General features: G+C 49.6%; 39 non-coding genes across 39 annotated transcripts; all 39 read left to right on the top strand.

Moving 5' to 3' along the window:
* Nucleotides 1-473: 473 nt before the first annotated feature.
* Nucleotides 474-546, top strand: Trnak-uuu (transfer RNA lysine (anticodon UUU)). The gene has a single exon. It is a non-coding gene; the product is annotated as a tRNA-Lys (tRNA).
* Nucleotides 547-684: 138 nt separating this feature from the next.
* Trnas-cga (transfer RNA serine (anticodon CGA)) lies at nucleotides 685-766 on the top strand. Its single transcript has one exon. It is a non-coding gene; the product is annotated as a tRNA-Ser (tRNA).
* Nucleotides 767-1,506: 740 nt separating this feature from the next.
* Nucleotides 1,507-1,588, top strand: Trnas-uga (transfer RNA serine (anticodon UGA)). The gene has a single exon. It is a non-coding gene; the product is annotated as a tRNA-Ser (tRNA).
* A 580-nt stretch (nucleotides 1,589-2,168) lies between these two features.
* Trnaf-gaa (transfer RNA phenylalanine (anticodon GAA)) lies at nucleotides 2,169-2,241 on the top strand. Its single transcript has one exon. It is a non-coding gene; the product is annotated as a tRNA-Phe (tRNA).
* Nucleotides 2,242-2,781: 540 nt separating this feature from the next.
* Trnak-uuu (transfer RNA lysine (anticodon UUU)) lies at nucleotides 2,782-2,854 on the top strand. Its single transcript has one exon. It is a non-coding gene; the product is annotated as a tRNA-Lys (tRNA).
* Nucleotides 2,855-2,992: 138 nt separating this feature from the next.
* On the top strand, nucleotides 2,993-3,074 carry Trnas-cga (transfer RNA serine (anticodon CGA)). Its single transcript has one exon. It is a non-coding gene; the product is annotated as a tRNA-Ser (tRNA).
* Nucleotides 3,075-3,814: 740 nt separating this feature from the next.
* Nucleotides 3,815-3,896, top strand: Trnas-uga (transfer RNA serine (anticodon UGA)). The gene has a single exon. It is a non-coding gene; the product is annotated as a tRNA-Ser (tRNA).
* A 580-nt stretch (nucleotides 3,897-4,476) lies between these two features.
* Trnaf-gaa (transfer RNA phenylalanine (anticodon GAA)) lies at nucleotides 4,477-4,549 on the top strand. The gene has a single exon. It is a non-coding gene; the product is annotated as a tRNA-Phe (tRNA).
* Nucleotides 4,550-5,089: 540 nt separating this feature from the next.
* Nucleotides 5,090-5,162, top strand: Trnak-uuu (transfer RNA lysine (anticodon UUU)). The gene has a single exon. It is a non-coding gene; the product is annotated as a tRNA-Lys (tRNA).
* A 138-nt stretch (nucleotides 5,163-5,300) lies between these two features.
* Trnas-cga (transfer RNA serine (anticodon CGA)) lies at nucleotides 5,301-5,382 on the top strand. Its single transcript has one exon. It is a non-coding gene; the product is annotated as a tRNA-Ser (tRNA).
* A 740-nt stretch (nucleotides 5,383-6,122) lies between these two features.
* On the top strand, nucleotides 6,123-6,204 carry Trnas-uga (transfer RNA serine (anticodon UGA)). Its single transcript has one exon. It is a non-coding gene; the product is annotated as a tRNA-Ser (tRNA).
* A 580-nt stretch (nucleotides 6,205-6,784) lies between these two features.
* Trnaf-gaa (transfer RNA phenylalanine (anticodon GAA)) lies at nucleotides 6,785-6,857 on the top strand. The gene has a single exon. It is a non-coding gene; the product is annotated as a tRNA-Phe (tRNA).
* A 540-nt stretch (nucleotides 6,858-7,397) lies between these two features.
* Nucleotides 7,398-7,470, top strand: Trnak-uuu (transfer RNA lysine (anticodon UUU)). Its single transcript has one exon. It is a non-coding gene; the product is annotated as a tRNA-Lys (tRNA).
* A 138-nt stretch (nucleotides 7,471-7,608) lies between these two features.
* Trnas-cga (transfer RNA serine (anticodon CGA)) lies at nucleotides 7,609-7,690 on the top strand. The gene has a single exon. It is a non-coding gene; the product is annotated as a tRNA-Ser (tRNA).
* A 702-nt stretch (nucleotides 7,691-8,392) lies between these two features.
* Nucleotides 8,393-8,474, top strand: Trnas-uga (transfer RNA serine (anticodon UGA)). Its single transcript has one exon. It is a non-coding gene; the product is annotated as a tRNA-Ser (tRNA).
* Nucleotides 8,475-9,054: 580 nt separating this feature from the next.
* Nucleotides 9,055-9,127, top strand: Trnaf-gaa (transfer RNA phenylalanine (anticodon GAA)). The gene has a single exon. It is a non-coding gene; the product is annotated as a tRNA-Phe (tRNA).
* A 540-nt stretch (nucleotides 9,128-9,667) lies between these two features.
* Trnak-uuu (transfer RNA lysine (anticodon UUU)) lies at nucleotides 9,668-9,740 on the top strand. The gene has a single exon. It is a non-coding gene; the product is annotated as a tRNA-Lys (tRNA).
* Nucleotides 9,741-9,878: 138 nt separating this feature from the next.
* Nucleotides 9,879-9,960, top strand: Trnas-cga (transfer RNA serine (anticodon CGA)). The gene has a single exon. It is a non-coding gene; the product is annotated as a tRNA-Ser (tRNA).
* A 740-nt stretch (nucleotides 9,961-10,700) lies between these two features.
* On the top strand, nucleotides 10,701-10,782 carry Trnas-uga (transfer RNA serine (anticodon UGA)). The gene has a single exon. It is a non-coding gene; the product is annotated as a tRNA-Ser (tRNA).
* A 580-nt stretch (nucleotides 10,783-11,362) lies between these two features.
* On the top strand, nucleotides 11,363-11,435 carry Trnaf-gaa (transfer RNA phenylalanine (anticodon GAA)). The gene has a single exon. It is a non-coding gene; the product is annotated as a tRNA-Phe (tRNA).
* A 540-nt stretch (nucleotides 11,436-11,975) lies between these two features.
* On the top strand, nucleotides 11,976-12,048 carry Trnak-uuu (transfer RNA lysine (anticodon UUU)). The gene has a single exon. It is a non-coding gene; the product is annotated as a tRNA-Lys (tRNA).
* Nucleotides 12,049-12,186: 138 nt separating this feature from the next.
* Nucleotides 12,187-12,268, top strand: Trnas-cga (transfer RNA serine (anticodon CGA)). The gene has a single exon. It is a non-coding gene; the product is annotated as a tRNA-Ser (tRNA).
* Nucleotides 12,269-13,008: 740 nt separating this feature from the next.
* On the top strand, nucleotides 13,009-13,090 carry Trnas-uga (transfer RNA serine (anticodon UGA)). The gene has a single exon. It is a non-coding gene; the product is annotated as a tRNA-Ser (tRNA).
* Nucleotides 13,091-13,670: 580 nt separating this feature from the next.
* On the top strand, nucleotides 13,671-13,743 carry Trnaf-gaa (transfer RNA phenylalanine (anticodon GAA)). The gene has a single exon. It is a non-coding gene; the product is annotated as a tRNA-Phe (tRNA).
* A 540-nt stretch (nucleotides 13,744-14,283) lies between these two features.
* On the top strand, nucleotides 14,284-14,356 carry Trnak-uuu (transfer RNA lysine (anticodon UUU)). The gene has a single exon. It is a non-coding gene; the product is annotated as a tRNA-Lys (tRNA).
* A 138-nt stretch (nucleotides 14,357-14,494) lies between these two features.
* On the top strand, nucleotides 14,495-14,576 carry Trnas-cga (transfer RNA serine (anticodon CGA)). The gene has a single exon. It is a non-coding gene; the product is annotated as a tRNA-Ser (tRNA).
* A 740-nt stretch (nucleotides 14,577-15,316) lies between these two features.
* Trnas-uga (transfer RNA serine (anticodon UGA)) lies at nucleotides 15,317-15,398 on the top strand. Its single transcript has one exon. It is a non-coding gene; the product is annotated as a tRNA-Ser (tRNA).
* A 580-nt stretch (nucleotides 15,399-15,978) lies between these two features.
* Nucleotides 15,979-16,051, top strand: Trnaf-gaa (transfer RNA phenylalanine (anticodon GAA)). The gene has a single exon. It is a non-coding gene; the product is annotated as a tRNA-Phe (tRNA).
* A 540-nt stretch (nucleotides 16,052-16,591) lies between these two features.
* Trnak-uuu (transfer RNA lysine (anticodon UUU)) lies at nucleotides 16,592-16,664 on the top strand. Its single transcript has one exon. It is a non-coding gene; the product is annotated as a tRNA-Lys (tRNA).
* A 138-nt stretch (nucleotides 16,665-16,802) lies between these two features.
* Nucleotides 16,803-16,884, top strand: Trnas-cga (transfer RNA serine (anticodon CGA)). The gene has a single exon. It is a non-coding gene; the product is annotated as a tRNA-Ser (tRNA).
* A 740-nt stretch (nucleotides 16,885-17,624) lies between these two features.
* On the top strand, nucleotides 17,625-17,706 carry Trnas-uga (transfer RNA serine (anticodon UGA)). Its single transcript has one exon. It is a non-coding gene; the product is annotated as a tRNA-Ser (tRNA).
* A 580-nt stretch (nucleotides 17,707-18,286) lies between these two features.
* Trnaf-gaa (transfer RNA phenylalanine (anticodon GAA)) lies at nucleotides 18,287-18,359 on the top strand. The gene has a single exon. It is a non-coding gene; the product is annotated as a tRNA-Phe (tRNA).
* A 540-nt stretch (nucleotides 18,360-18,899) lies between these two features.
* On the top strand, nucleotides 18,900-18,972 carry Trnak-uuu (transfer RNA lysine (anticodon UUU)). Its single transcript has one exon. It is a non-coding gene; the product is annotated as a tRNA-Lys (tRNA).
* A 138-nt stretch (nucleotides 18,973-19,110) lies between these two features.
* Trnas-cga (transfer RNA serine (anticodon CGA)) lies at nucleotides 19,111-19,192 on the top strand. The gene has a single exon. It is a non-coding gene; the product is annotated as a tRNA-Ser (tRNA).
* A 740-nt stretch (nucleotides 19,193-19,932) lies between these two features.
* On the top strand, nucleotides 19,933-20,014 carry Trnas-uga (transfer RNA serine (anticodon UGA)). Its single transcript has one exon. It is a non-coding gene; the product is annotated as a tRNA-Ser (tRNA).
* Nucleotides 20,015-20,594: 580 nt separating this feature from the next.
* Trnaf-gaa (transfer RNA phenylalanine (anticodon GAA)) lies at nucleotides 20,595-20,667 on the top strand. The gene has a single exon. It is a non-coding gene; the product is annotated as a tRNA-Phe (tRNA).
* Nucleotides 20,668-21,207: 540 nt separating this feature from the next.
* On the top strand, nucleotides 21,208-21,280 carry Trnak-uuu (transfer RNA lysine (anticodon UUU)). Its single transcript has one exon. It is a non-coding gene; the product is annotated as a tRNA-Lys (tRNA).
* Nucleotides 21,281-21,418: 138 nt separating this feature from the next.
* On the top strand, nucleotides 21,419-21,500 carry Trnas-cga (transfer RNA serine (anticodon CGA)). The gene has a single exon. It is a non-coding gene; the product is annotated as a tRNA-Ser (tRNA).
* A 739-nt stretch (nucleotides 21,501-22,239) lies between these two features.
* Nucleotides 22,240-22,321, top strand: Trnas-uga (transfer RNA serine (anticodon UGA)). The gene has a single exon. It is a non-coding gene; the product is annotated as a tRNA-Ser (tRNA).
* The last annotated feature ends 324 nt before the right edge of the window (nucleotides 22,322-22,645 follow it).

Genomic DNA, 22,645 nt, shown 5'->3' with positions numbered 1-22,645 from the left:
ACAAAAATGACTCTCTCCTGTAGCTGTTCTGGTTGTCTAGTGCATGCCATAAGAGGAACTCACTAGACAACTAACTCCCCTAGAAGCAAAAGAATTAAAAATATCCTACCGACTGCATTCCTGTTTCTGTGTCAGGTGGTGAAGAACGTCTTCAACGGAACCGTGAAATGAGCGAAAGCGTGGGAAACATTGCATTCGAAATGCTTGTGAAATTTCCAATTGCCCAGTGAGTGTCGACAAAACACGTAAATTCTCTGCTCCAACGTATGAGACGTAACAACTGGGGCAATTTGTTGTTGCATCATGTGCCAGCAGTCTTCGATAGTGTGTTACGAGCTTAGCGCGATAAGTTTGTAGACAGCATTTAGGCGACGTTTTATTTGTTAACGGCCCCATACAGCGATCGCACAACAGTAAAGGACATGAGTCAATGTATAGTTGTGCGTCGTTGGAGGTTTTGCAGCCTCGTGTGAGCCCGGATAGCTCAGTCGGTAGAGCATTAGGCTTTTAACCTAAGGGCCCAGGTTTCAAGTCCCTGTCCAGGCGGAAATTTTAATACTTTGGTAGCGATTCGTCTGGTAGCGGTGGAGACGCTACAGAAAATAATGCAGCTACGCCGTTTTCTGACACCACAGTGCTTTAAACGGTAGCAGTTGCATGTGTCCGGAGAACACCGCGCTAACGGCAGTCGTGGCCGAGTGGTTAAGGCGTCTGACTCGAAATCAGATTCCCTCTGGGAGCGTAGGTTCGAATCCTACCGGCTGCGTGCGATTTTGCGTAAAGAGGAGCAAACATTTTCGCACACATGTGACATGTGTGGGCGAATGCGGGTGCAAACCAGTGACGCCATTCTGAACAAGACGAAAATTTCCGTTTTAAGAATACTGAGTTTTCGCGACGACCGCTGCTTACTCTGGCTATCGGTTCACCTCACACTGACACTGACGCTGGGACTGCAGAAAGCCGTCGCTGAGATCGTGAGTACACAGATGTGCTCGAAAGTGATGGACAGAGCGAACATCTCATTTTCTTTTTAAGAATCGCAATTTCAATCACTCGAGTGCGGCAAAAGCAGTGGTGCAGCGTTTCTTTTCTTAAGATCTCGCAGCTGCTTGGAGGTATGTCCATCGTTTTAAGACGACAGAAAACTAGCGTCAGCGGTGCGTCAGTGGGAAGTCGGTGAAGTCGCCATTGGAGCCGTAAGCCAGTAATTACGACATGCGAATCACTCGCACACCACGCAGCTGTACGATAATGCTCTTGCGTGGGTCCGCATAGCTGAGTCGGTAGAGCGTTAGGTTTTCAACCAAAGGGTCCTGGGTTCAAGTCCCTGTCTGGGCGAAAATTAATACACCTGGGTTCAAGTCCCTGTCTGGGCGAAAATTAATACACTTTCGTAACGGCTAATGGAAACCGTACAGGAAAGAGTGAGGCCACGCCGTTTTCTGCCACCAGATTGCTTCTAAAGATGGCGGTTTCAGTTGTCGGGAGTCGCTTCCGCCACCGGCAGTCGTGGCCGAGTGGTTAAGGCGTCTTACTTGAAATCAGATTCCCTCTGGGAGCGTAGGTTCGAGTCCTGCCGACTGCGAAAATTTTCTCGCTCTCAAATGGCGGACGTTCAGCTGCATCCTAGCAGTTGCGTCACTACTAAACACGTGGGTCACCAGCAATGTGCAGTGCTATTTGATCCAGGGCGCAGCGCTACAGTCGCGCCCACAAGCTGCAGCTCATCTCCGCGTCTCGCAGGCGTCCACCAGGTGTTAGTACAAGTGTCGCCTCACTGGGCAGTGCAGATGTGTCCATTTTAGCTTGCAGACGATGACGTGTGAGCTAACGCAAGTCGAATGTTTTACCGTGTGTATCTGCTAGATACTGCCTCTCATACGGTGGAGAGACTCACTCCTTCTTGTGTCTCGTTCTCCGCACACGAGTTGCCCCTGGCATCGATATAGCACGGGTTTTCTAGCGTCAGCGAAGTCAATATTACACGAATCGAGTCGACATGTTTGCTTGTTACGATGACGGAAGAAGAAGAAATGTGTGTGTAACTTCACTGCATCGGCTGCTCGCCTTTCAGCGCCCCTGTGTCTTATCAGACGAAGGTGACTGTGAAATTGGCAACGAGGCAGAGGTTAATGAACACATGCAAATGACAACCTTCAACGTCAGCCGAAATAGCTCAGTTGGGAGAGCGTTAGACTGAAGATCTAAAGGTCCCTGGTTCGATCCCGGGTTTCGGCAGGGATTCGTTTTGATGCGACGCCAATGGAATTACTCTGCGTTTGTGATAATGCAACTACCGCTGACAACAAAAATGACTCTCTCCTGTAGCTGTTCTGGTTGTCTAGTGCATGCCATAAGAGGAACTCACTAGACAACTAACTCCCCTAGAAGCAAAAGAATTAAAAATATCCTACCGACTGCATTCCTGTTTCTGTGTCAGGTGGTGAAGAACGTCTTCAACGGAACCGTGAAATGAGCGAAAGCGTGGGAAACATTGCATTCGAAATGCTTGTGAAATTTCCAATTGCCCAGTGAGTGTCGACAAAACACGTAAATTCTCTGCTCCAACGTATGAGACGTAACAACTGGGGCAATTTGTTGTTGCATCATGTGCCAGCAGTCTTCGATAGTGTGTTACGAGCTTAGCGCGATAAGTTTGTAGACAGCATTTAGGCGACGTTTTATTTGTTAACGGCCCCATACAGCGATTGCACAACAGTAAAGGACATGAGTCAATGTATAGTTGTGCGTCGTTGGAGGTTTTGCAGCCTCGTGTGAGCCCGGATAGCTCAGTCGGTAGAGCATTAGGCTTTTAACCTAAGGGCCCAGGTTTCAAGTCCCTGTCCAGGCGGAAATTTTAATACTTTGGTAGCGATTCGTCTGGTAGCGGTGGAGACGCTACAGAAAATAATGCAGCTACGCCGTTTTCTGACACCACAGTGCTTTAAACGGTAGCAGTTGCATGTGTCCGGAGAACACCGCGCTAACGGCAGTCGTGGCCGAGTGGTTAAGGCGTCTGACTCGAAATCAGATTCCCTCTGGGAGCGTAGGTTCGAATCCTACCGGCTGCGTGCGATTTTGCGTAAAGAGGAGCAAACATTTTCGCACACATGTGACATGTGTGGGCGAATGCGGGTGCAAACCAGTGACGCCATTCTCAACAAGACGAAAATTTCCGTTTTAAGAATACTGAGTTTTCGCGACGACCGCTGCTTACTCTCGCTATCGGTTCACCTCACACTGACACTGACGCTGGGACTGCAGAAAGCCGTCGCTGAGATCGTGAGTACACAGATGTGCTCGAAAGTGATGGACAGAGCGAACATCTCATTTTCTTTTTAAGAATCGCAATTTCAATCACTCGAGTGCGGCAAAAGCAGTGGTGCAGCGTTTCTTTTCTTAAGATCTCGCAGCTGCTTGGAGGTATGTCCATCGTTTTAAGACGGCTGAAAACTAGCGTCAGCGGTGCGTCAGTGGGAAGTCGGTGAAGTCGCCATTGGAGCCGTAAGCCAGTAATTACGACATGCGAATCACTCGCACACCACGCAGCTGTACGATAATGCTCTTGCGTGGGTCCGCATAGCTGAGTCGGTAGAGCGTTAGGTTTTCAACCAAAGGGTCCTGGGTTCAAGTCCCTGTCTGGGCGAAAATTAATACACCTGGGTTCAAGTCCCTGTCTGGGCGAAAATTAATACACTTTCGTAACGGCTAATGGAAACCGTACAGGAAAGAGTGAGGCCACGCCGTTTTCTGCCACCAGATTGCTTCTAAAGATGGCGGTTTCAGTTGTCGGGAGTCGCTTCCGCCACCGGCAGTCGTGGCCGAGTGGTTAAGGCGTCTGACTTGAAATCAGATTCCCTCTGGGAGCGTAGGTTCGAGTCCTGCCGACTGCGAAAATTTTCTCGCTCTCAAATGGCGGACGTTCAGCTGCATCCTAGCAGTTGCGTCACTACTAAACACGTGGGTCACCAGCAATGTGCAGTGCTATTTGATCCAGGGCGCAGCGCTACAGTCGCGCCCACAAGCTGCAGCTCATCTCCGCGTCTCGCAGGCGTCCACCAGGTGTTAGTACAAGTGTCGCCTCACTGGGCAGTGCAGATGTGTCCATTTTAGCTTGCAGACGATGACGTGTGAGCTAACGCAAGTCGAATGTTTTACCGTGTGTATCTGCTAGATACTGCCTCTCATACGGTGGAGAGACTCACTCCTTCTTGTGTCTCGTTCTCCGCACACGAGTTGCCCCTGGCATCGATATAGCACGGGTTTTCTAGCGTCAGCGAAGTCAATATTACACGAATCGAGTCGACATGTTTGCTTGTTACGATGACGGAAGAAGAAGAAATGTGTGTGTAACTTCACTGCATCGGCTGCTCGCCTTTCAGCGCCCCTGTGTCTTATCAGACGAAGGTGACTGTGAAATTGGCAACGAGGCAGAGGTTAATGAACACATGCAAATGACAACCTTCAACGTCAGCCGAAATAGCTCAGTTGGGAGAGCGTTAGACTGAAGATCTAAAGGTCCCTGGTTCGATCCCGGGTTTCGGCAGGGATTCGTTTTGATGCGACGCCAATGGAATTACTCTGCGTTTGTGATAATGCAACTACCGCTGACAACAAAAATGACTCTCTCCTGTAGCTGTTCTGGTTGTCTAGTGCATGCCATAAGAGGAACTCACTAGACAACTAACTCCCCTAGAAGCAAAAGAATTAAAAATATCCTACCGACTGCATTCCTGTTTCTGTGTCAGGTGGTGAAGAACGTCTTCAACGGAACCGTGAAATGAGCGAAAGCGTGGGAAACATTGCATTCGAAATGCTTGTGAAATTTCCAATTGCCCAGTGAGTGTCGACAAAACACGTAAATTCTCTGCTCCAACGTATGAGACGTAACAACTGGGGCAATTTGTTGTTGCATCATGTGCCAGCAGTCTTCGATAGTGTGTTACGAGCTTAGCGCGATAAGTTTGTAGACAGCATTTAGGCGACGTTTTATTTGTTAACGGCCCCATACAGCGATTGCACAACAGTAAAGGACATGAGTCAATGTATAGTTGTGCGTCGTTGGAGGTTTTGCAGCCTCATGTGAGCCCGGATAGCTCAGTCGGTAGAGCATTAGGCTTTTAACCTAAGGGCCCAGGTTTCAAGTCCCTGTCCAGGCGGAAATTTTAATACTTTGGTAGCGATTCGTCTGGTAGCGGTGGAGACGCTACAGAAAATAATGCAGCTACGCCGTTTTCTGACACCACAGTGCTTTAAACGGTAGCAGTTGCATGTGTCCGGAGAACACCGCGCTAACGGCAGTCGTGGCCGAGTGGTTAAGGCGTCTGACTCGAAATCAGATTCCCTCTGGGAGCGTAGGTTCGAATCCTACCGGCTGCGTGCGATTTTGCGTAAAGAGGAGCAAACATTTTCGCACACATGTGACATGTGTGGGCGAATGCGGGTGCAAACCAGTGACGCCATTCTCAACAAGACGAAAATTTCCGTTTTAAGAATACTGAGTTTTCGCGACGACCGCTGCTTACTCTCGCTATCGGTTCACCTCACACTGACACTGACGCTGGGACTGCAGAAAGCCGTCGCTGAGATCGTGAGTACACAGATGTGCTCGAAAGTGATGGACAGAGCGAACATCTCATTTTCTTTTTAAGAATCGCAATTTCAATCACTCGAGTGCGGCAAAAGCAGTGGTGCAGCGTTTCTTTTCTTAAGATCTCGCAGCTGCTTGGAGGTATGTCCATCGTTTTAAGACGACAGAAAACTAGCGTCAGCGGTGCGTCAGTGGGAAGTCGGTGAAGTCGCCATTGGAGCCGTAAGCCAGTAATTACGACATGCGAATCACTCGCACACCACGCAGCTGTACGATAATGCTCTTGCGTGGGTCCGCATAGCTGAGTCGGTAGAGCGTTAGGTTTTCAACCAAAGGGTCCTGGGTTCAAGTCCCTGTCTGGGCGAAAATTAATACACCTGGGTTCAAGTCCCTGTCTGGGCGAAAATTAATACACTTTCGTAACGGCTAATGGAAACCGTACAGGAAAGAGTGAGGCCACGCCGTTTTCTGCCACCAGATTGCTTCTAAAGATGGCGGTTTCAGTTGTCGGGAGTCGCTTCCGCCACCGGCAGTCGTGGCCGAGTGGTTAAGGCGTCTGACTTGAAATCAGATTCCCTCTGGGAGCGTAGGTTCGAGTCCTGCCGACTGCGAAAATTTTCTCGCTCTCAAATGGCGGACGTTCAGCTGCATCCTAGCAGTTGCGTCACTACTAAACACGTGGGTCACCAGCAATGTGCAGTGCTATTTGATCCAGGGCGCAGCGCTACAGTCGCGCCCACAAGCTGCAGCTCATCTCCGCGTCTCGCAGGCGTCCACCAGGTGTTAGTACAAGTGTCGCCTCACTGGGCAGTGCAGATGTGTCCATTTTAGCTTGCAGACGATGACGTGTGAGCTAACGCAAGTCGAATGTTTTACCGTGTGTATCTGCTAGATACTGCCTCTCATACGGTGGAGAGACTCACTCCTTCTTGTGTCTCGTTCTCCGCACACGAGTTGCCCCTGGCATCGATATAGCACGGGTTTTCTAGCGTCAGCGAAGTCAATATTACACGAATCGAGTCGACATGTTTGCTTGTTACGATGACGGAAGAAGAAGAAATGTGTGTGTAACTTCACTGCATCGGCTGCTCGCCTTTCAGCGCCCCTGTGTCTTATCAGACGAAGGTGACTGTGAAATTGGCAACGAGGCAGAGGTTAATGAACACATGCAAATGACAACCTTCAACGTCAGCCGAAATAGCTCAGTTGGGAGAGCGTTAGACTGAAGATCTAAAGGTCCCTGGTTCGATCCCGGGTTTCGGCAGGGATTCGTTTTGATGCGACGCCAATGGAATTACTCTGCGTTTGTGATAATGCAACTACCGCTGACAACAAAAATGACTCTCTCCTGTAGCTGTTCTGGTTGTCTAGTGCATGCCATAAGAGGAACTCACTAGACAACTAACTCCCCTAGAAGCAAAAGAATTAAAAATATCCTACCGACTGCATTCCTGTTTCTGTGTCAGGTGGTGAAGAACGTCTTCAACGGAACCGTGAAATGAGCGAAAGCGTGGGAAACATTGCATTCGAAATGCTTGTGAAATTTCCAATTGCCCAGTGAGTGTCGACAAAACACGTAAATTCTCTGCTCCAACGTATGAGACGTAACAACTGGGGCAATTTGTTGTTGCATCATGTGCCAGCAGTCTTCGATAGTGTGTTACGAGCTTAGCGCGATAAGTTTGTAGACAGCATTTAGGCGACGTTTTATTTGTTAACGGCCCCATACAGCGATTGCACAACAGTAAAGGACATGAGTCAATGTATAGTTGTGCGTCGTTGGAGGTTTTGCAGCCTCGTGTGAGCCCGGATAGCTCAGTCGGTAGAGCATTAGGCTTTTAACCTAAGGGCCCAGGTTTCAAGTCCCTGTCCAGGCGGAAATTTTAATACTTTGGTAGCGATTCGTCTGGTAGCGGTGGAGACGCTACAGAAAATAATGCAGCTACGCCGTTTTCTGACACCACAGTGCTTTAAACGGTAGCAGTTGCATGTGTCCGGAGAACACCGCGCTAACGGCAGTCGTGGCCGAGTGGTTAAGGCGTCTGACTCGAAATCAGATTCCCTCTGGGAGCGTAGGTTCGAATCCTACCGGCTGCGTGCGATTTTGCGTAAAGAGGAGCAAACATTTTCGCACACATGTGACATGTGTGGGCGAATGCGGGTGCAAACCAGTGACGCCATTCTCAACAAGACGAAAATTTCCGTTTTAAGAATACTGAGTTTTCGCGACGACCGCTGCTTACTCTCGCTATCGGTTCACCTCACACTGACACTGACGCTGGGACTGCAGAAAGCCGTCGCTGAGATCGTGAGTACACAGATGTGCTCGAAAGTGATGGACAGAGCGAACATCTCATTTTCTTTTTAAGAATCGCAATTTCAATCACTCGAGTGCGGCAAAAGCAGTGGTGCAGCGTTTCTTTTCTTAAGATCTCGCAGCTGCTTGGAGGTATGTCCATCGTTTTAAGACGACAGAAAACTAGCGTCAGCGGTGCGTCAGTGGGAAGTCGGTGAAGTCGCCATTGGAGCCGTAAGCCAGTAATTACGACATGCGAATCACTCGCACACCACGCAGCTGTACGATAATGCTCTTGCGTGGGTCTGCATAGCTGAGTCGGTAGAGCGTTAGGTTTTCAACCAAAGGGTCCTGGGTTCAAGTCCCTGTCTGGGCGAAAATTAATACACTTTCGTAACGGCTAATGGAAACCGTACAGGAAAGAGTGAGGCCACGCCGTTTTCTGCCACCAGATTGCTTCTAAAGATGGCGGTTTCAGTTGTCGGGAGTCGCTTCCGCCACCGGCAGTCGTGGCCGAGTGGTTAAGGCGTCTGACTTGAAATCAGATTCCCTCTGGGAGCGTAGGTTCGAGTCCTGCCGACTGCGAAAATTTTCTCGCTCTCAAATGGCGGACGTTCAGCTGCATCCTAGCAGTTGCGTCACTACTAAACACGTGGGTCACCAGCAATGTGCAGTGCTATTTGATCCAGGGCGCAGCGCTACAGTCGCGCCCACAAGCTGCAGCTCATCTCCGCGTCTCGCAGGCGTCCACCAGGTGTTAGTACAAGTGTCGCCTCACTGGGCAGTGCAGATGTGTCCATTTTAGCTTGCAGACGATGACATGTGAGCTAACGCAAGTCGAATGTTTTACCGTGTGTATCTGCTAGATACTGCCTCTCATACGGTGGAGAGACTCACTCCTTCTTGTGTCTCGTTCTCCGCACACGAGTTGCCCCTGGCATCGATATAGCACGGGTTTTCTAGCGTCAGCGAAGTCAATATTACACGAATCGAGTCGACATGTTTGCTTGTTACGATGACGGAAGAAGAAGAAATGTGTGTGTAACTTCACTGCATCGGCTGCTCGCCTTTCAGCGCCCCTGTGTCTTATCAGACGAAGGTGACTGTGAAATTGGCAACGAGGCAGAGGTTAATGAACACATGCAAATGACAACCTTCAACGTCAGCCGAAATAGCTCAGTTGGGAGAGCGTTAGACTGAAGATCTAAAGGTCCCTGGTTCGATCCCGGGTTTCGGCAGGGATTCGTTTTGATGCGACGCCAATGGAATTACTCTGCGTTTGTGATAATGCAACTACCGCTGACAACAAAAATGACTCTCTCCTGTAGCTGTTCTGGTTGTCTAGTGCATGCCATAAGAGGAACTCACTAGACAACTAACTCCCCTAGAAGCAAAAGAATTAAAAATATCCTACCGACTGCATTCCTGTTTCTGTGTCAGGTGGTGAAGAACGTCTTCAACGGAACCGTGAAATGAGCGAAAGCGTGGGAAACATTGCATTCGAAATGCTTGTGAAATTTCCAATTGCCCAGTGAGTGTCGACAAAACACGTAAATTCTCTGCTCCAACGTATGAGACGTAACAACTGGGGCAATTTGTTGTTGCATCATGTGCCAGCAGTCTTCGATAGTGTGTTACGAGCTTAGCGCGATAAGTTTGTAGACAGCATTTAGGCGACGTTTTATTTGTTAACGGCCCCATACAGCGATTGCACAACAGTAAAGGACATGAGTCAATGTATAGTTGTGCGTCGTTGGAGGTTTTGCAGCCTCGTGTGAGCCCGGATAGCTCAGTCGGTAGAGCATTAGGCTTTTAACCTAAGGGCCCAGGTTTCAAGTCCCTGTCCAGGCGGAAATTTTAATACTTTGGTAGCGATTCGTCTGGTAGCGGTGGAGACGCTACAGAAAATAATGCAGCTACGCCGTTTTCTGACACCACAGTGCTTTAAACGGTAGCAGTTGCATGTGTCCGGAGAACACCGCGCTAACGGCAGTCGTGGCCGAGTGGTTAAGGCGTCTGACTCGAAATCAGATTCCCTCTGGGAGCGTAGGTTCGAATCCTACCGGCTGCGTGCGATTTTGCGTAAAGAGGAGCAAACATTTTCGCACACATGTGACATGTGTGGGCGAATGCGGGTGCAAACCAGTGACGCCATTCTCAACAAGACGAAAATTTCCGTTTTAAGAATACTGAGTTTTCGCGACGACCGCTGCTTACTCTGGCTATCGGTTCACCTCACACTGACACTGACGCTGGGACTGCAGAAAGCCGTCGCTGAGATCGTGAGTACACAGATGTGCTCGAAAGTGATGGACAGAGCGAACATCTCATTTTCTTTTTAAGAATCGCAATTTCAATCACTCGAGTGCGGCAAAAGCAGTGGTGCAGCGTTTCTTTTCTTAAGATCTCGCAGCTGCTTGGAGGTATGTCCATCGTTTTAAGACGACAGAAAACTAGCGTCAGCGGTGCGTCAGTGGGAAGTCGGTGAAGTCGCCATTGGAGCCGTAAGCCAGTAATTACGACATGCGAATCACTCGCACACCACGCAGCTGTACGATAATGCTCTTGCGTGGGTCCGCATAGCTGAGTCGGTAGAGCGTTAGGTTTTCAACCAAAGGGTCCTGGGTTCAAGTCCCTGTCTGGGCGAAAATTAATACACCTGGGTTCAAGTCCCTGTCTGGGCGAAAATTAATACACTTTCGTAACGGCTAATGGAAACCGTACAGGAAAGAGTGAGGCCACGCCGTTTTCTGCCACCAGATTGCTTCTAAAGATGGCGGTTTCAGTTGTCGGGAGTCGCTTCCGCCACCGGCAGTCGTGGCCGAGTGGTTAAGGCGTCTGACTTGAAATCAGATTCCCTCTGGGAGCGTAGGTTCGAGTGCTGCCGACTGCGAAAATTTTCTCGCTCTCAAATGGCGGACGTTCAGCTGCATCCTAGCAGTTGCGTCACTACTAAACACGTGGGTCACCAGCAATGTGCAGTGCTATTTGATCCAGGGCGCAGCGCTACAGTCGCGCCCACAAGCTGCAGCTCATCTCCGCGTCTCGCAGGCGTCCACCAGGTGTTAGTACAAGTGTCGCCTCACTGGGCAGTGCAGATGTGTCCATTTTAGCTTGCAGACGATGACGTGTGAGCTAACGCAAGTCGAATGTTTTACCGTGTGTATCTGCTAGATACTGCCTCTCATACGGTGGAGAGACTCACTCCTTCTTGTGTCTCGTTCTCCGCACACGAGTTGCCCCTGGCATCGATATAGCACGGGTTTTCTAGCGTCAGCGAAGTCAATATTACACGAATCGAGTCGACATGTTTGCTTGTTACGATGACGGAAGAAGAAGAAATGTGTGTGTAACTTCACTGCATCGGCTGCTCGCCTTTCAGCGCCCCTGTGTCTTATCAGACGAAGGTGACTGTGAAATTGGCAACGAGGCAGAGGTTAATGAACACATGCAAATGACAACCTTCAACGTCAGCCGAAATAGCTCAGTTGGGAGAGCGTTAGACTGAAGATCTAAAGGTCCCTGGTTCGATCCCGGGTTTCGGCAGGGATTCGTTTTGATGCGACGCCAATGGAATTACTCTGCGTTTGTGATAATGCAACTACCGCTGACAACAAAAATGACTCTCTCCTGTAGCTGTTCTGGTTGTCTAGTGCATGCCATAAGAGGAACTCACTAGACAACTAACTCCCCTAGAAGCAAAAGAATTAAAAATATCCTACCGACTGCATTCCTGTTTCTGTGTCAGGTGGTGAAGAACGTCTTCAACGGAACCGTGAAATGAGCGAAAGCGTGGGAAACATTGCATTCGAAATGCTTGTGAAATTTCCAATTGCCCAGTGAGTGTCGACAAAACACGTAAATTCTCTGCTCCAACGTATGAGACGTAACAACTGGGGCAATTTGTTGTTGCATCATGTGCCAGCAGTCTTCGATAGTGTGTTACGAGCTTAGCGCGATAAGTTTGTAGACAGCATTTAGGCGACGTTTTATTTGTTAACGGCCCCATACAGCGATTGCACAACAGTAAAGGACATGAGTCAATGTATAGTTGTGCGTCGTTGGAGGTTTTGCAGCCTCGTGTGAGCCCGGATAGCTCAGTCGGTAGAGCATTAGGCTTTTAACCTAAGGGCCCAGGTTTCAAGTCCCTGTCCAGGCGGAAATTTTAATACTTTGGTAGCGATTCGTCTGGTAGCGGTGGAGACGCTACAGAAAATAATGCAGCTACGCCGTTTTCTGACACCACAGTGCTTTAAACGGTAGCAGTTGCATGTGTCCGGAGAACACCGCGCTAACGGCAGTCGTGGCCGAGTGGTTAAGGCGTCTGACTCGAAATCAGATTCCCTCTGGGAGCGTAGGTTCGAATCCTACCGGCTGCGTGCGATTTTGCGTAAAGAGGAGCAAACATTTTCGCACACATGTGACATGTGTGGGCGAATGCGGGTGCAAACCAGTGACGCCATTCTCAACAAGACGAAAATTTCCGTTTTAAGAATACTGAGTTTTCGCGACGACCGCTGCTTACTCTGGCTATCGGTTCACCTCACACTGACACTGACGCTGGGACTGCAGAAAGCCGTCGCTGAGATCGTGAGTACACAGATGTGCTCGAAAGTGATGGACAGAGCGAACATCTCATTTTCTTTTTAAGAATCGCAATTTCAATCACTCGAGTGCGGCAAAAGCAGTGGTGCAGCGTTTCTTTTCTTAAGATCTCGCAGCTGCTTGGAGGTATGTCCATCGTTTTAAGACGACAGAAAACTAGCGTCAGCGGTGCGTCAGTGGGAAGTCGGTGAAGTCGCCATTGGAGCCGTAAGCCAGTAATTACGACATGCGAATCACTCGCACACCACGCAGCTGTACGATAATGCTCTTGCGTGGGTCCGCATAGCTGAGTCGGTAGAGCGTTAGGTTTTCAACCAAAGGGTCCTGGGTTCAAGTCCCTGTCTGGGCGAAAATTAATACACCTGGGTTCAAGTCCCTGTCTGGGCGAAAATTAATACACTTTCGTAACGGCTAATGGAAACCGTACAGGAAAGAGTGAGGCCACGCCGTTTTCTGCCACCAGATTGCTTCTAAAGATGGCGGTTTCAGTTGTCGGGAGTCGCTTCCGCCACCGGCAGTCGTGGCCGAGTGGTTAAGGCGTCTGACTTGAAATCAGATTCCCTCTGGGAGCGTAGGTTCGAGTCCTGCCGACTGCGAAAATTTTCTCGCTCTCAAATGGCGGACGTTCAGCTGCATCCTAGCAGTTGCGTCACTACTAAACACGTGGGTCACCAGCAATGTGCAGTGCTATTTGATCCAGGGCGCAGCGCTACAGTCGCGCCCACAAGCTGCAGCTCATCTCCGCGTCTCGCAGGCGTCCACCAGGTGTTAGTACAAGTGTCGCCTCACTGGGCAGTGCAGATGTGTCCATTTTAGCTTGCAGACGATGACGTGTGAGCTAACGCAAGTCGAATGTTTTACCGTGTGTATCTGCTAGATACTGCCTCTCATACGGTGGAGAGACTCACTCCTTCTTGTGTCTCGTTCTCCGCACACGAGTTGCCCCTGGCATCGATATAGCACGGGTTTTCTAGCGTCAGCGAAGTCAATATTACACGAATCGAGTCGACATGTTTGCTTGTTACGATGACGGAAGAAGAAGAAATGTGTGTGTAACTTCACTGCATCGGCTGCTCGCCTTTCAGCGCCCCTGTGTCTTATCAGACGAAGGTGACTGTGAAATTGGCAACGAGGCAGAGGTTAATGAACACATGCAAATGACAACCTTCAACGTCAGCCGAAATAGCTCAGTTGGGAGAGCGTTAGACTGAAGATCTAAAGGTCCCTGGTTCGATCCCGGGTTTCGGCAGGGATTCGTTTTGATGCGACGCCAATGGAATTACTCTGCGTTTGTGATAATGCAACTACCGCTGACAACAAAAATGACTCTCTCCTGTAGCTGTTCTGGTTGTCTAGTGCATGCCATAAGAGGAACTCACTAGACAACTAACTCCCCTAGAAGCAAAAGAATTAAAAATATCCTACCGACTGCATTCCTGTTTCTGTGTCAGGTGGTGAAGAACGTCTTCAACGGAACCGTGAAATGAGCGAAAGCGTGGGAAACATTGCATTCGAAATGCTTGTGAAATTTCCAATTGCCCAGTGAGTGTCGACAAAACACGTAAATTCTCTGCTCCAACGTATGAGACGTAACAACTGGGGCAATTTGTTGTTGCATCATGTGCCAGCAGTCTTCGATAGTGTGTTACGAGCTTAGCGCGATAAGTTTGTAGACAGCATTTAGGCGACGTTTTATTTGTTAACGGCCCCATACAGCGATTGCACAACAGTAAAGGACATGAGTCAATGTATAGTTGTGCGTCGTTGGAGGTTTTGCAGCCTCGTGTGAGCCCGGATAGCTCAGTCGGTAGAGCATTAGGCTTTTAACCTAAGGGCCCAGGTTTCAAGTCCCTGTCCAGGCGGAAATTTTAATACTTTGGTAGCGATTCGTCTGGTAGCGGTGGAGACGCTACAGAAAATAATGCAGCTACGCCGTTTTCTGACACCACAGTGCTTTAAACGGTAGCAGTTGCATGTGTCCAGAGAACACCGCGCTAACGGCAGTCGTGGCCGAGTGGTTAAGGCGTCTGACTCGAAATCAGATTCCCTCTGGGAGCGTAGGTTCGAATCCTACCGGCTGCGTGCGATTTTGCGTAAAGAGGAGCAAACATTTTCGCACACATGTGACATGTGTGGGCGAATGCGGGTGCAAACCAGTGACGCCATTCTCAACAAGACGAAAATTTCCGTTTTAAGAATACTGAGTTTTCGCGACGACCGCTGCTTACTCTGGCTATCGGTTCACCTCACACTGACACTGACGCTGGGACTGCAGAAAGCCGTCGCTGAGATCGTGAGTACACAGATGTGCTCGAAAGTGATGGACAGAGCGAACATCTCATTTTCTTTTTAAGAATCGCAATTTCAATCACTCGAGTGCGGCAAAAGCAGTGGTGCAGCGTTTCTTTTCTTAAGATCTCGCAGCTGCTTGGAGGTATGTCCATCGTTTTAAGACGACAGAAAACTAGCGTCAGCGGTGCGTCAGTGGGAAGTCGGTGAAGTCGCCATTGGAGCCGTAAGCCAGTAATTACGACATGCGAATCACTCGCACACCACGCAGCTGTACGATAATGCTCTTGCGTGGGTCCGCATAGCTGAGTCGGTAGAGCGTTAGGTTTTCAACCAAAGGGTCCTGGGTTCAAGTCCCTGTCTGGGCGAAAATTAATACACCTGGGTTCAAGTCCCTGTCTGGGCGAAAATTAATACACTTTCGTAACGGCTAATGGAAACCGTACAGGAAAGAGTGAGGCCACGCCGTTTTCTGCCACCAGATTGCTTCTAAAGATGGCGGTTTCAGTTGTCGGGAGTCGCTTCCGCCACCGGCAGTCGTGGCCGAGTGGTTAAGGCGTCTGACTTGAAATCAGATTCCCTCTGGGAGCGTAGGTTCGAGTCCTGCCGACTGCGAAAATTTTCTCGCTCTCAAATGGCGGACGTTCAGCTGCATCCTAGCAGTTGCGTCACTACTAAACACGTGGGTCACCAGCAATGTGCAGTGCTATTTGATCCAGGGCGCAGCGCTACAGTCGCGCCCACAAGCTGCAGCTCATCTCCGCGTCTCGCAGGCGTCCACCAGGTGTTAGTACAAGTGTCGCCTCACTGGGCAGTGCAGATGTGTCCATTTTAGCTTGCAGACGATGACGTGTGAGCTAACGCAAGTCGAATGTTTTACCGTGTGTATCTGCTAGATACTGCCTCTCATACGGTGGAGAGACTCACTCCTTCTTGTGTCTCGTTCTCCGCACACGAGTTGCCCCTGGCATCGATATAGCACGGGTTTTCTAGCGTCAGCGAAGTCAATATTACACGAATCGAGTCGACATGTTTGCTTGTTACGATGACGGAAGAAGAAGAAATGTGTGTGTAACTTCACTGCATCGGCTGCTCGCCTTTCAGCGCCCCTGTGTCTTATCAGACGAAGGTGACTGTGAAATTGGCAACGAGGCAGAGGTTAATGAACACATGCAAATGACAACCTTCAACGTCAGCCGAAATAGCTCAGTTGGGAGAGCGTTAGACTGAAGATCTAAAGGTCCCTGGTTCGATCCCGGGTTTCGGCAGGGATTCGTTTTGATGCGACGCCAATGGAATTACTCTGCGTTTGTGATAATGCAACTACCGCTGACAACAAAAATGACTCTCTCCTGTAGCTGTTCTGGTTGTCTAGTGCATGCCATAAGAGGAACTCACTAGACAACTAACTCCCCTAGAAGCAAAAGAATTAAAAATATCCTACCGACTGCATTCCTGTTTCTGTGTCAGGTGGTGAAGAACGTCTTCAACGGAACCGTGAAATGAGCGAAAGCGTGGGAAACATTGCATTCGAAATGCTTGTGAAATTTCCAATTGCCCAGTGAGTGTCGACAAAACACGTAAATTCTCTGCTCCAACGTATGAGACGTAACAACTGGGGCAATTTGTTGTTGCATCATGTGCCAGCAGTCTTCGATAGTGTGTTACGAGCTTAGCGCGATAAGTTTGTAGACAGCATTTAGGCGACGTTTTATTTGTTAACGGCCCCATACAGCGATTGCACAACAGTAAAGGACATGAGTCAATGTATAGTTGTGCGTCGTTGGAGGTTTTGCAGCCTCGTGTGAGCCCGGATAGCTCAGTCGGTAGAGCATTAGGCTTTTAACCTAAGGGCCCAGGTTTCAAGTCCCTGTCCAGGCGGAAATTTTAATACTTTGGTAGCGATTCGTCTGGTAGCGGTGGAGACGCTACAGAAAATAATGCAGCTACGCCGTTTTCTGACACCACAGTGCTTTAAACGGTAGCAGTTGCATGTGTCCGGAGAACACCGCGCTAACGGCAGTCGTGGCCGAGTGGTTAAGGCGTCTGACTCGAAATCAGATTCCCTCTGGGAGCATAGGTTCGAATCCTACCGGCTGCGTGCGATTTTGCGTAAAGAGGAGCAAACATTTTCGCACACATGTGACATGTGTGGGCGAATGCGGGTGCAAACCAGTGACGCCATTCTCAACAAGACGAAAATTTCCGTTTTAAGAATACTGAGTTTTCGCGACGACCGCTGCTTACTCTGGCTATCGGTTCACCTCACACTGACACTGACGCTGGGACTGCAGAAAGCCGTCGCTGAGATCGTGAGTACACAGATGTGCTCGAAAGTGATGGACAGAGCGAACATCTCATTTTCTTTTTAAGAATCGCAATTTCAATCACTCGAGTGCGGCAAAAGCAGTGGTGCAGCGTTTCTTTTCTTAAGATCTCGCAGCTGCATGGAGGTATGTCCATCGTTTTAAGACGACAGAAAACTAGCGTCAGCGGTGCGTCAGTGGGAAGTCGGTGAAGTCGCCATTGGAGCCGTAAGCCAGTAATTACGACATGCGAATCACTCGCACACCACGCAGCTGTACGATAATGCTCTTGCGTGGGTCCGCATAGCTGAGTCGGTAGAGCGTTAGGTTTTCAACCAAAGGGTCCTGGGTTCAAGTCCCTGTCTGGGCGAAAATTAATACACCTGGGTTCAAGTCCCTGTCTGGGCGAAAATTAATACACTTTCGTAACGGCTAATGGAAACCGTACAGGAAAGAGTGAGGCCACGCCGTTTTCTGCCACCAGATTGCTTCTAAAGATGGCGGTTTCAGTTGTCGGGAGTCGCTTCCGCCACCGGCAGTCGTGGCCGAGTGGTTAAGGCGTCTGACTTGAAATCAGATTCCCTCTGGGAGCGTAGGTTCGAGTCCTGCCGACTGCGAAAATTTTCTCGCTCTCAAATGGCGGACGTTCAGCTGCATCCTAGCAGTTGCGTCACTACTAAACACGTGGGTCACCAGCAATGTGCAGTGCTATTTGATCCAGGGCGCAGCGCTACAGTCGCGCCCACAAGCTGCAGCTCATCTCCGCGTCTCGCAGGCGTCCACCAGGTGTTAGTACAAGTGTCGCCTCACTGGGCAGTGCAGATGTGTCCATTTTAGCTTGCAGACGATGACGTGTGAGCTAACGCAAGTCGAATGTTTTACCGTGTGTATCTGCTAGATACTGCCTCTCATACGGTGGAGAGACTCACTCCTTCTTGTGTCTCGTTCTCCGCACACGAGTTGCCCCTGGCATCGATATAGCACGGGTTTTCTAGCGTCAGCGAAGTCAATATTACACGAATCGAGTCGACATGTTTGCTTGTTACGATGACGGAAGAAGAAGAAATGTGTGTGTAACTTCACTGCATCGGCTGCTCGCCTTTCAGCGCCCCTGTGTCTTATCAGACGAAGGTGACTGTGAAATTGGCAACGAGGCAGAGGTTAATGAACACATGCAAATGACAACCTTCAACGTCAGCCGAAATAGCTCAGTTGGGAGAGCGTTAGACTGAAGATCTAAAGGTCCCTGGTTCGATCCCGGGTTTCGGCAGGGATTCGTTTTGATGCGACGCCAATGGAATTACTCTGCGTTTGTGATAATGCAACTACCGCTGACAACAAAAATGACTCTCTCCTGTAGCTGTTCTGGTTGTCTAGTGCATGCCATAAGAGGAACTCACTAGACAACTAACTCCCCTAGAAGCAAAAGAATTAAAAATATCCTACCGACTGCATTCCTGTTTCTGTGTCAGGTGGTGAAGAACGTCTTCAACGGAACCGTGAAATGAGCGAAAGCGTGGGAAACATTGCATTCGAAATGCTTGTGAAATTTCCAATTGCCCAGTGAGTGTCGACAAAACACGTAAATTCTCTGCTCCAACGTATGAGACGTAACAACTGGGGCAATTTGTTGTTGCATCATGTGCCAGCAGTCTTCGATAGTGTGTTACGAGCTTAGCGCGATAAGTTTGTAGACAGCATTTAGGCGACGTTTTATTTGTTAACGGCCCCATACAGCGATTGCACAACAGTAAAGGACATGAGTCAATGTATAGTTGTGCGTCGTGGGAGGTTTTGCAGCCTCGTGTGAGCCCGGATAGCTCAGTCGGTAGAGCATTAGGCTTTTAACCTAAGGGCCCAGGTTTCAAGTCCCTGTCCAGGCGGAAATTTTAATACTTTGGTAGCGATTCGTCTGGTAGCGGTGGAGACGCTACAGAAAATAATGCAGCTACGCCGTTTTCTGACACCACAGTGCTTTAAACGGTAGCAGTTGCATGTGTCCGGAGAACACCGCGCTAACGGCAGTCGTGGCCGAGTGGTTAAGGCGTCTGACTCGAAATCAGATTCCCTCTGGGAGCGTAGGTTCGAATCCTACCGGCTGCGTGCGATTTTGCGTAAAGAGGAGCAAACATTTTCGCACACATGTGACATGTGTGGGCGAATGCGGGTGCAAACCAGTGACGCCATTCTCAACAAGACGAAAATTTCCGTTTTAAGAATACTGAGTTTTCGCGACGACCGCTGCTTACTCTGGCTATCGGTTCACCTCACACTGACACTGACGCTGGGACTGCAGAAAGCCGTCGCTGAGATCGTGAGTACACAGATGTGCTCGAAAGTGATGGACAGAGCGAACATCTCATTTTCTTTTTAAGAATCGCAATTTCAATCACTCGAGTGCGGCAAAAGCAGTGGTGCAGCGTTTCTTTTCTTAAGATCTCGCAGCTGCTTGGAGGTATGTCCATCGTTTTAAGACGACAGAAAACTAGCGTCAGCGGTGCGTCAGTGGGAAGTCGGTGAAGTCGCCATTGGAGCCGTAAGCCAGTAATTACGACATGCGAATCACTCGCACACCACGCAGCTGTACGATAATGCTCTTGCGTGGGTCCGCATAGCTGAGTCGGTAGAGCGTTAGGTTTTCAACCAAAGGGTCCTGGGTTCAAGTCCCTGTCTGGGCGAAAATTAATACACCTGGGTTCAAGTCCCTGTCTGGGCGAAAATTAATACACTTTCGTAACGGCTAATGGAAACCGTACAGGAAAGAGTGAGGCCACGCCGTTTTCTGCCACCAGATTGCTTCTAAAGATGGCGGTTTCAGTTGTCGGGAGTCGCTTCCGCCACCGGCAGTCGTGGCCGAGTGGTTAAGGCGTCTGACTTGAAATCAGATTCCCTCTGGGAGCGTAGGTTCGAGTCCTGCCGACTGCGAAAATTTTCTCGCTCTCAAATGGCGGACGTTCAGCTGCATCCTAGCAGTTGCGTCACTACTAAACACGTGGGTCACCAGCAATGTGCAGTGCTATTTGATCCAGGGCGCAGCGCTACAGTCGCGCCCACAAGCTGCAGCTCATCTCCGCGTCTCGCAGGCGTCCACCAGGTGTTAGTACAAGTGTCGCCTCACTGGGCAGTGCAGATGTGTCCATTTTAGCTTGCAGACGATGACGTGTGAGCTAACGCAAGTCGAATGTTTTACCGTGTGTATCTGCTAGATACTGCCTCTCATACGGTGGAGAGACTCACTCCTTCTTGTGTCTCGTTCTCCGCACACGAGTTGCCCCTGGCATCGATATAGCACGGGTTTTCTAGCGTCAGCGAAGTCAATATTACACGAATCGAGTCGACATGTTTGCTTGTTACGATGACGGAAGAAGAAGAAATGTGTGTGTAACTTCACTGCATCGGCTGCTCGCCTTTCAGCGCCCCTGTGTCTTATCAGACGAAGGTGACTGTGAAATTGGCAACGAGGCAGAGGTTAATGAACACATGCAAATGACAACCTTCAACGTCAGCCGAAATAGCTCAGTTGGGAGAGCGTTAGACTGAAGATCTAAAGGTCCCTGGTTCGATCCCGGGTTTCGGCAGGGATTCGTTTTGATGCGACGCCAATGGAATTACTCTGCGTTTGTGATAATGCAACTACCGCTGACAACAAAAATGACTCTCTCCTGTAGCTGTTCTGGTTGTCTAGTGCATGCCATAAGAGGAACTCACTAGACAACTAACTCCCCTAGAAGCAAAAGAATTAAAAATATCCTACCGACTGCATTCCTGTTTCTGTGTCAGGTGGTGAAGAACGTCTTCAACGGAACCGTGAAATGAGCGAAAGCGTGGGAAACATTGCATTCGAAATGCTTGTGAAATTTCCAATTGCCCAGTGAGTGTCGACAAAACACGTAAATTCTCTGCTCCAACGTATGAGACGTAACAACTGGGGCAATTTGTTGTTGCATCATGTGCCAGCAGTCTTCGATAGTGTGTTACGAGCTTAGCGCGATAAGTTTGTAGACAGCATTTAGGCGACGTTTTATTTGTTAACGGCCCCATACAGCGATTGCACAACAGTAAAGGACATGAGTCAATGTATAGTTGTGCGTCGTGGGAGGTTTTGCAGCCTCGTGTGAGCCCGGATAGCTCAGTCGGTAGAGCATTAGGCTTTTAACCTAAGGGCCCAGGTTTCAAGTCCCTGTCCAGGCGGAAATTTTAATACTTTGGTAGCGATTCGTCTGGTAGCGGTGGAGACGCTACAGAAAATAATGCAGCTACGCCGTTTTCTGACACCACAGTGCTTTAAACGGTAGCAGTTGCATGTGTCCGGAGAACACCGCGCTAACGGCAGTCGTGGCCGAGTGGTTAAGGCGTCTGACTCGAAATCAGATTCCCTCTGGGAGCGTAGGTTCGAATCCTACCGGCTGCGTGCGATTTTGCGTAAAGAGGAGCAAACATTTTCGCACACATGTGACATGTGTGGGCGAATGCGGGTGCAAACCAGTGACGCCATTCTCAACAAGACGAAAATTTCCGTTTTAAGAATACTGAGTTTTCGCGACGACCGCTGCTTACTCTGGCTATCGGTTCACCTCACACTGACACTGACGCTGGGACTGCAGAAAGCCGTCGCTGAGATCGTGAGTACACAGATGTGCTCGAAAGTGATGGACAGAGCGAACATCTCATTTTCTTTTTAAGAATCGCAATTTCAATCACTCGAGTGCGGCAAAAGCAGTGGTGCAGCGTTTCTTTTCTTAAGATCTCGCAGCTGCTTGGAGGTATGTCCATCGTTTTAAGACGACAGAAAATAGCGTCAGCGGTGCGTCAGTGGGAAGTCGGTGAAGTCGCCATTGGAGCCGTAAGCCAGTAATTACGACATGCGAATCACTCGCACACCACGCAGCTGTACGATAATGCTCTTGCGTGGGTCCGCATAGCTGAGTCGGTAGAGCGTTAGGTTTTTAACCAAAGGGTCCTGGGTTCAAGTCCCTGTCTGGGCGAAAATTAATACACCTGGGTTCAAGTCCCTGTCTGGGCGAAAATTAATACACTTTCGTAACGGCTAATGGAAACCGTACAGGAAAGAGTGAGGCCACGCCGTTTTCTGCCACCAGATTGCTTCTAAAGATGGCGGTTTCAGTTGTCGGGAGTCGCTTCCGCCACCGGCAGTCGTGGCCGAGTGGTTAAGGCGTCTGACTTGAAATCAGATTCCCTCTGGGAGCGTAGGTTCGAGTCCTGCCGACTGCGAAAATTTTCTCGCTCTCAAATGGCGGACGTTCAGCTGCATCCTAGCAGTTGCGTCACTACTAAACACGTGGGTCACCAGCAATGTGCAGTGCTATTTGATCCAGGGCGCAGCGCTACAGTCGCGCCCACAAGCTGCAGCTCATCTCCGCGTCTCGCAGGCGTCCACCAGGTGTTAGTACAAGTGTCGCCTCACTGGGCAGTGCAGATGTGTCCATTTTAGCTTGCAGACGATGACGTGTGAGCTAACGCAAGTCGAATGTTTTACCGTGTGTATCTGCTAGATACTGCCTCTCATACGGTGGAGAGACTCACTCCTTCTTGTGT

The sequence above is a fragment of the Schistocerca serialis genome, chromosome 4, assembly GCF_023864345.2.
Source record: "Schistocerca serialis cubense isolate TAMUIC-IGC-003099 chromosome 4, iqSchSeri2.2, whole genome shotgun sequence".
Classification (NCBI taxonomy): Eukaryota; Metazoa; Arthropoda; class Insecta; order Orthoptera; family Acrididae; genus Schistocerca; species Schistocerca serialis.
Note: the sequence above shows the minus strand (reverse complement) of the source record. Positions and strands in the feature narration are given on the sequence as shown.